This window comes from Tupaia chinensis, unplaced genomic scaffold (genome assembly GCF_000334495.1).
Source record: "Tupaia chinensis unplaced genomic scaffold, TupChi_1.0 Scaffold000047_1, whole genome shotgun sequence".
NCBI classification, from domain to species: Eukaryota; Metazoa; Chordata; class Mammalia; order Scandentia; family Tupaiidae; genus Tupaia; species Tupaia belangeri.
Genome location: NW_006159505.1, coordinates 637,667 through 645,354, shown reverse-complemented (window position 1 = coordinate 645,354; position 7,688 = coordinate 637,667).

Below are 7,688 nucleotides of genomic sequence, written 5' to 3'. Positions count from 1 at the left end.
TAGGGAACTGAAAGGAAGGCAGGAACTGGTTCTTGACGAATACTTGGTGATGGACAACCACAGGGACAGGAAGCAGGCAGGGAATTTGGTTGTTCTTGTTCTTCCCTTCCCTGGTGCCTGCCTAGGATGACAGGATCAGAGAACCAAGGAGTCAGAGACCCAAGACTCAGAAAATCTAAGAATCATCCATGAAGAAAATTCACAAAGCAAGCCTGACAAGGAAGAGGTGTGGGAAGGGAGAAGAGGGAAAGCAAGGATTCCTTCTCTCACTTGTAACGCCACCCAAAAAGCTTTCTATGTAAGCTTCTGTTGCAAAGTAGCTTACTGTGTATGGTTAACGATGAGAATTTACAGGTAGTAAAAACATTCCAGGGATCCTTTGTCCCCTGTGCCCACCTCTGTCCCTACTTTACTCAGAGAGACTCCCCCTCGGCTCCCTGCCTAGCCAAGCACTAACTTTGTTACTCACCAGGATTTACATGAAATGATTTACAGCCAGTCCAGTCCAGGTCTGAGTTCCTTGAATGCAGTTAAAACCATCCCATTCCTCCCTGGGGAACCTTCTGAAAGCTTCCTTTCAGGCTCTGACATAGCCAGTTAGCTGGGTCCCAGGGTGGCCAGATGAAAATACTTCCCCTGGGGACCCTGTGGGCTCTAGACCAACACAAGCAGAAATGGGTCTGGATACGGGCATGCTGGGAGCTAGTGATGGGTCCTGTTTGGAGGAGTAGGGCTTTTTTCTCCAACACTCCTCCTTGACCCTTTCCTCCCTTCCCTTAGATCCTCTGTGTGATGTCACCCTCTTCATGGCTCCCATCTTTTCCTGGTACTTGTGACTCACATATCTCTACCTATAGGCCAGATGCTGGCTCTGCAACCCAGACCCTTGTATCTAATAGCCTCTTCATCAGAGGGACCCCCAAATTTAACATGCTCCATATAAAATTCATTTCTCATCCCAATGTGTTTTCTTTTTTTTCTGAAGTCATGTTTGTTTTCATTCTTCTAAGAACAGCTTTATTGAGATATAAAATTCACTCTTTAAAAGTGCTTTTTAATATACTCACATGATTGTGCAATCATCACTATTGTTTTATTTCAGAACATTCAGAAACTATACCAGTCACTCTGCAGTCTACCCTTCTCTCAACCCTTGGAAACCACTAATCTACTTTCTGTCTCCATGGATTGCCTATTCTGGATATTTCATATATGTGGAATCATACGGTGGAATGGAATTACTTAACATGATGCTTTCAAGGTTCATCCACTGGCATGCATATGTACTTTATCCCTTTTTGTGGCTGAATACTATTACATCACATGAATATACTGTATAGCATTTACGCATCCATCATTTGATAGATGTTTGGGTTCCCACTTTTTTGCTATTATGAATAATGCTGCTATGAACAGTCACGTGGACAAACGTTTTCTTTTTCTAAATTAAAAAATGGAATTGAAAGTAAAAATGGTATATATTTATGGACATATGTTTTCAATTTTCCTGGGTATATACCTAGGAGTAAAATTTCTGAGTCATATGGTAACTCTATGTTTAACATTCTGAGCAACTGCCAAATTATTTTTCTAAAATTGCTATAACATTTTACATACCAGCAAAGTATGAGAGTTCTAATTTCTCCCCTTTCTTACCAGCACTTGTTATTGTCTCCTTTTTATTTTAGCCATTATAGTGAATGTGAAAGGGTATTTAATTGTGTTTTTGATTTGTGTTCCTCAAAGGCTATTGTTGAGTATGTTCCATGTTTTTTTTTTCTTTTTAATTCTTTTCATTTACCTTCTTTGAAGAGGTCAAATCCTTTGCCCATTTTTCTTTATAAATTTAATTTATTACTATTATTATTTTTAATTTGCTATCGGACATATACATTTACCAAAGAGAGACAGAGAGAGAAAGAGAAAGCAAGCTGCCATGTCTGGGACTTGAACCATGGTCAGTTATGTGGGAGTCTAGAACCTTAACAACCACACCACCTGCTGACCCCATCCTTTGCCCATTTTTAAATTGGGTTATTTATCCTTTTATTGTTAAGATGTAAATGTTCTTTATGTATTCTAGATACTAGACTTGGTTTTGTGGTTATTGTAAATAAGAGTTCTTTCTTCAATTCTGTCTCAGTTTGTCCATTGTTGGTGTATAAAATGTTATAGATTTTTGTATGTTGATTTCGTATCCTGCCACTTTACTATATTCAATTATCACTTCCAGGAGTTTTTTTGTGGCTCCTTTTGGATTTTCTATGTATAGCATCATATAGACTACAAATAGAGGCAATTTCATTTCTTTTTCTATTTGGATACCTTTTATTTGACTCTCTTATCTAATTGCATTGGCTAGAACTTCCAGTGCTACGTTAAAAAGGAGTAGAGATGGTGGGCAGCCTTGTCTTATTTCAGTTTTGAATGGAAAAGCTTGTGGCTTTTCCGCATCCAGTGTGATGTTAGTTATGGTTTTTTCATAGATGGCTTTTATTATGTTGAGGAATGTCTCTTCTAGGCCGATTTTGCTGAGTTTTAAGGGATGTTGTATTTTAGCAAATGCTTTTTCTGCATTGATTGATATAATCATGTGTTTTTAATCTTTCCTTTTGTTAATGTGATGTATTACATTTGTTGTTTTGCATACATTGAGCCTTGCAACTGGGAATAAAGCCTACTTGGTCATCATGTGTAATCTTTTTAATATGTTGTTGACTCTGATTTGCTAATATCTTGTTGAGAATTTTTTCATCCATATTCATCAGGGATGTGGGCCTTAAGTTTTCTTTTTGTCATGTCCTTATCTTGTTTTGGAACTAAGATGATGGAGGCTTTATAGAATGAATTCAGGAGGGTTTCTTCCTTTTGAATTTTTAGAAATAGTTTAAGGAGAATTAGAGTTAGTTCTTTTTTAAAAGTTTTGTAGAATTCACAAGTAAAGCCATCAGGACCTGGGCACTTCCTTGGTGGAATACTACTTATTATTGATTCAATCTTATTACTTGTTATTGGTCCATAACAATTTCTATTGTTATTTTCTATTTCTATTTCTTCCTAGCTCAATCTTGGTAAGTTATACATGTCCAGAAGTTTGTCCTTCTCATTTAGGTTTTCCTGTTTGTTGGCATATATTCTCTCATAGTATTTTCTGATATTTTGTATTTCTTTTTTGTCGGTGTAATAACTCCTGTTTCCGTGCTGATTTGATTTATCTGGTTCCTTTCTCTGTTCTTGATGAATCTAGCTAATGGTGTGTCATTTTTGTTTATCTTCCCAAAGAACCAGCCTTTGGTTTCATTTATTTTCTGTATAGTTCTTTTAGTCTCTATGTCATTTATTTCTGCTCAAATCCTTATTATTTCTTTTTTTCATGGAATTTTTATTGTTGTTTTTCCAGTTCCCTGAGTTATGTCATTAGGTTGTTAATTTGCCACTTTTCTGCCTTTCTCTTGTGGGCACTAATTGCTATTAACTCCCCTCTGATGACTGCTTATACTGTGTCCCATAGGTTATGAACACGTGTTTGTTCATTATCATTGGTTTCTATGAACCTTTTGATTTCAGTCTTAATTTCTTCTATAGCTGTAAAGTCATTTAGGAGTAGGTTGTTTAGTTGCCATGTGTTTGTGAATTTTCCAGGGCTCTTTCTGTAGTTAATTTCAAATTTGATTCCATTGTGGAAAAAAAAGATGCTAGGTATAGTTTCTATAACTTTGAATTTATACAGGCTTGTTTTGTGCCCTATCATGTGGTCAGTCTTCCAAAATGTTCCATGTGGGGGTGAGAAAAATGTGCATTTTGTGGTAGTTGGGTGAAATATTCTATAGATGTTTGTCAAATCTATTTCATATATGGTATCATTTAGAGGTTGTATCTCTTTGTTTATTTTTTTGTCTAGATGATCTGTCCAGAGGAGTCATTGGGGTATTGAGATCTACAATTATTGTGTTGCAGTCTATGACTGCCTTGAGATCCAACAGTCTCTCTTTGATATATTTAGGTGATCCAGTGTTGGGTGCATAGATATTTAAAAGTGTTATATCTTCTTGGTGAACAAGTCCTTTTAGTACTATATAATGTCCTTCTTTGTCTCTTCTTACATCTTTCATCTTAAAGTCTATTTTGTCTGATACCAGTTTTGCCATTCCAGCCTTTTTATGATTTTCATTTCCATTGAATATCTTTTTCCAGTCCTTCACTTTCAGTCTACATATGTTCTTATCAATGAGGTGTGTTTCTTGTAAGCAGCATATAGATGGCTTCTGTTTTTGTATCCATTCAGTTAGTCTGTGTCTTTTAATGGGAGAATTTAATACATTAACATTCAATGTTATTATTGATATTTGCAGATTTATCCCTGTCATTTTGTTAGCCATTTTCTCAGTTGGTTTTTGTTTCCTTGCTTCTGTTTGTCTCTCTTTAGTTATCTTGAGGCAATACTCCCCTCAGTACTTCCTGTAGATCTGGTCTACTATTGGTGAGTTCTTTCAGTTTTTGTTTGAGAATACTTTTTTGTTCTTTCCATTTGGAGTATAATCTTGCTGGATGTAGTATTCTTGGTTGAAATTGTTTTTCTTTTGATATTTTAAATACATCTTCCTATCCCTTCCTTGCCTGCATTGTTTCAGTTGAGAGGTCTGATGTTAGCCTAATGGAATAGTCTTTATAAGTAACTTGACATTTCCCCCTTGCCATTTTTAGAATATTGTCTTTGTCTTTAATTTTTACCAACCTGGCTTTTGTACTGGGGGAAAATATTTTTGAGTTGATTCTATTGGGGTCCTTTTTATTTTCTTGGGTTTCAATTTTTCCATGTTTCTCTATATTTGGAAAATTTTCATATAGTATTTAATGAAAGAGGTTTTCCATGCCTTTAGCAGGTTCTTCCCCTTTTGAAATCCACTATATGGATATTTAGGTGTTCCATAGTGCCTAGAATTTCCTGTATGTTGTCCTCACTGTTTTTGGTCCTTTTTTCTTTATATTTGGTGATTTGGTCTATACTGGAGACTTTGGCTTCAAGATCAGAAATTCTTTCTTCTGCACGGTCTAATCTGCTGTCAGGAGATTTTAATTTCTTATATCGTATTCTTCATTTTCAGAAGTTCTGTTTGATTCTCTTATAAGGCGTCTATTTCTTTACGAAATTCCTCTTTCATCTCCTGAAATGATTTTCACATTTCCTGGAACTGATTGTCTGTTTTCTCTCACATCTCATTAAGTTTTGTCATGATGAATATTTGAAATTCTCTTTCTGTATTTCTCTGTGCTGTCCACTAATAGTGAGGGGCTATTACACTCACCTGGAGAAGAGTTACCACCTTATTTTTTCATGTTTCTTTGAGGTCTGTGCTGGTTCCTAGTCATCTGATGCAGTGTTCACTTTTTTCCCTATTTATTGGAATAGATTCTGTAGTACTAGTAGAGGAAATTACACTTTAGTTCCCAGGTGTGTTCCTATTGGAGGGCTTGGTCTCCCGGTCAGAACAGTTATGGGTACCTTCAAATGCTTGGCTTCTCTACTAAATGTTCAGCTTTTGATAAGGTGGTAGCAAACTAAGGAGGTATAACTTAGAGAAGAGGATCAACTTGTGTGCTGCACAAAGCTAGTGTGTGGGTCAGTGTACCAAAAGTTCCAAAGTTGCTCCCAAGCCCTGAGCCAGGACTCACCTGAGAGACTCATCCAGATCAGGCTCTAGTCTCCTGGCAGGTGGGTGGGGTGAGCCCAGGTCACAGAGTGATGGGAGACAGAGTCCAAAGAGTTCCAAAGTTTCCCTCAGGCCCTGAGCACAGATTCACCCAAGAGGTCTGCCTAGACCAGGCTCTAGTCTCCCAATGGGCCTCCCTACCCTTTCAAACTCTGCTTTCTTGGACAGATTTGGATAACTTTATAAGTGATGTGGACAACATTGCCTACAATAATGAAAATCTACAGAAATTTTTTATTTTTCATTTTCCCCTTAGGCATATTTGGTCTTTTCCCCCCAGGCAGATCATTCTGAGTGTACGAGTGTATGAGAGACAGAAAGTGAGGAATCACCCTCTAGGGGGATGGCCATGCTACAATCCCTTCTTCTCCAGTCTTCTTTCGGGATTTTGGGCACACATGCACATGTGCCCAGCGTGAGTTTCAAGCCTCTGGGTCTGGGACTTGAACCACGGTCAGCCATGTGGGAGTCCAGAGATGTGACCGTTACACCATCTGCTAGTCCCTAGGTCAGTAGTTCTTAACCCTGAGTGCATATTAGAATAATCTGGGAAGACTTAAAAAAAAAAAAGAAAAAAGAAAAAAAGAAAAAAAAAAAAAGAAAAGCCAGTTCCTAGATCACATTGCCAAAGGTCCTGATTTATTTTAATTATGGCCTTGGCATTAGTATTTTTTTTTAAAAGGCTGCTCAGGAACTCTCATATACAGCTAGAGTTGGGCACCATTGAGCTAGGTGTTCATTCATTGTGTTTCCTCTACAGGAAATAGTTTTCTTTTTAGCACAATGATTTCAACCTTAACATCCTATCAGAAACACCTGACCAAGTTTGCTTTTTTTTTTTTTTTTTTTTTTTGCTAGAGGGCTGTGTGCTTGAGAGAGAGAGAGAGAGAGAGAGAGAGAGAGATAGAGAGAGAGAGGAGAGTGAGAGCGAGAGTGAGAGAGTGCTCTCCTTATGAGGAAATGGTCATACCACGATTCCTTCTTCTCTGTTCTCTGGGGATTTTGGGAACACGTGCACGTGCACCCAGCATGTTTTCCAAGCAAGAGGATCTGGGCCTCAAAATGTACAGTTGGCTATGTGGGATCCAGCTTCCCTAACCACCACATCACTGGCTGGTTCAACCTGGGGAGTTTTTTTTTTTTTTTCTTTTTTTGAAGAGGTTTTTGCTATAGAGCGCGTGTTCTCACCAGACAGACAGACAAAGAGACAGAAAGCAGGAAATCACCCCCGAGGGGAGATGGCCATGCCGCAATCCATTCTCCTGATCTTGGGCACGCACGCACACGCGCCCGGCGTGAGTTTTAAGCCACCGGGTCCGGGACACAAACCGCGGTCGACTACGTGGGAGCCCACCGACATAGCCATTACACTAACTGCTGGTCCCAACCTGGCGAGTTTTTAAACAGCATCATTATGCTGCAGAACTCCACACCAGAAAATCTGGCTTTGTGGTGTTTTTTTTTTTTTTTTTTTTTTTTGTGTGTGTGTGTGTGTGTGTGTGTGTGTGTGTGTGTATGTGTGTGTGTGTGTTTAAGTATCCTGGTGATTCCAGTGCAGTCACGTTTAAAATCCAGAGCTCTAGCTTTTCTTATTGCCATTCTCCCCATCCCTCTGGAGTTCAGGGAGAATCTCATCTCTACCAGTTCTTCTTTCTTTCTTTTACTTTTTATTTATTTATTTATTTTAAAAGAATTAATTAATTAATTAATTAATTTTTTCACGCGTTTTGCCAGAGAAAGAGAGGAAGACAGAGGGAGAGTGAGAGAGCAAGCTGCCAGGTCCAGGACTCGAACTGTGGTTGACCATGTGAGATTTCCAGCTCCTTAACCACTAAACCACCTGCTGGCCCCATCTTTTACTTTTTAATTGACAGGGGGGTATGTGCAATCACTAAGAAAAGAAAAAGAGAGAGAGAGAGAGAGAGAGAGAGAGAGAGAGAGAGAGAGAGAGGGGGGGGGAGAGAGCGAGAGAGAGGG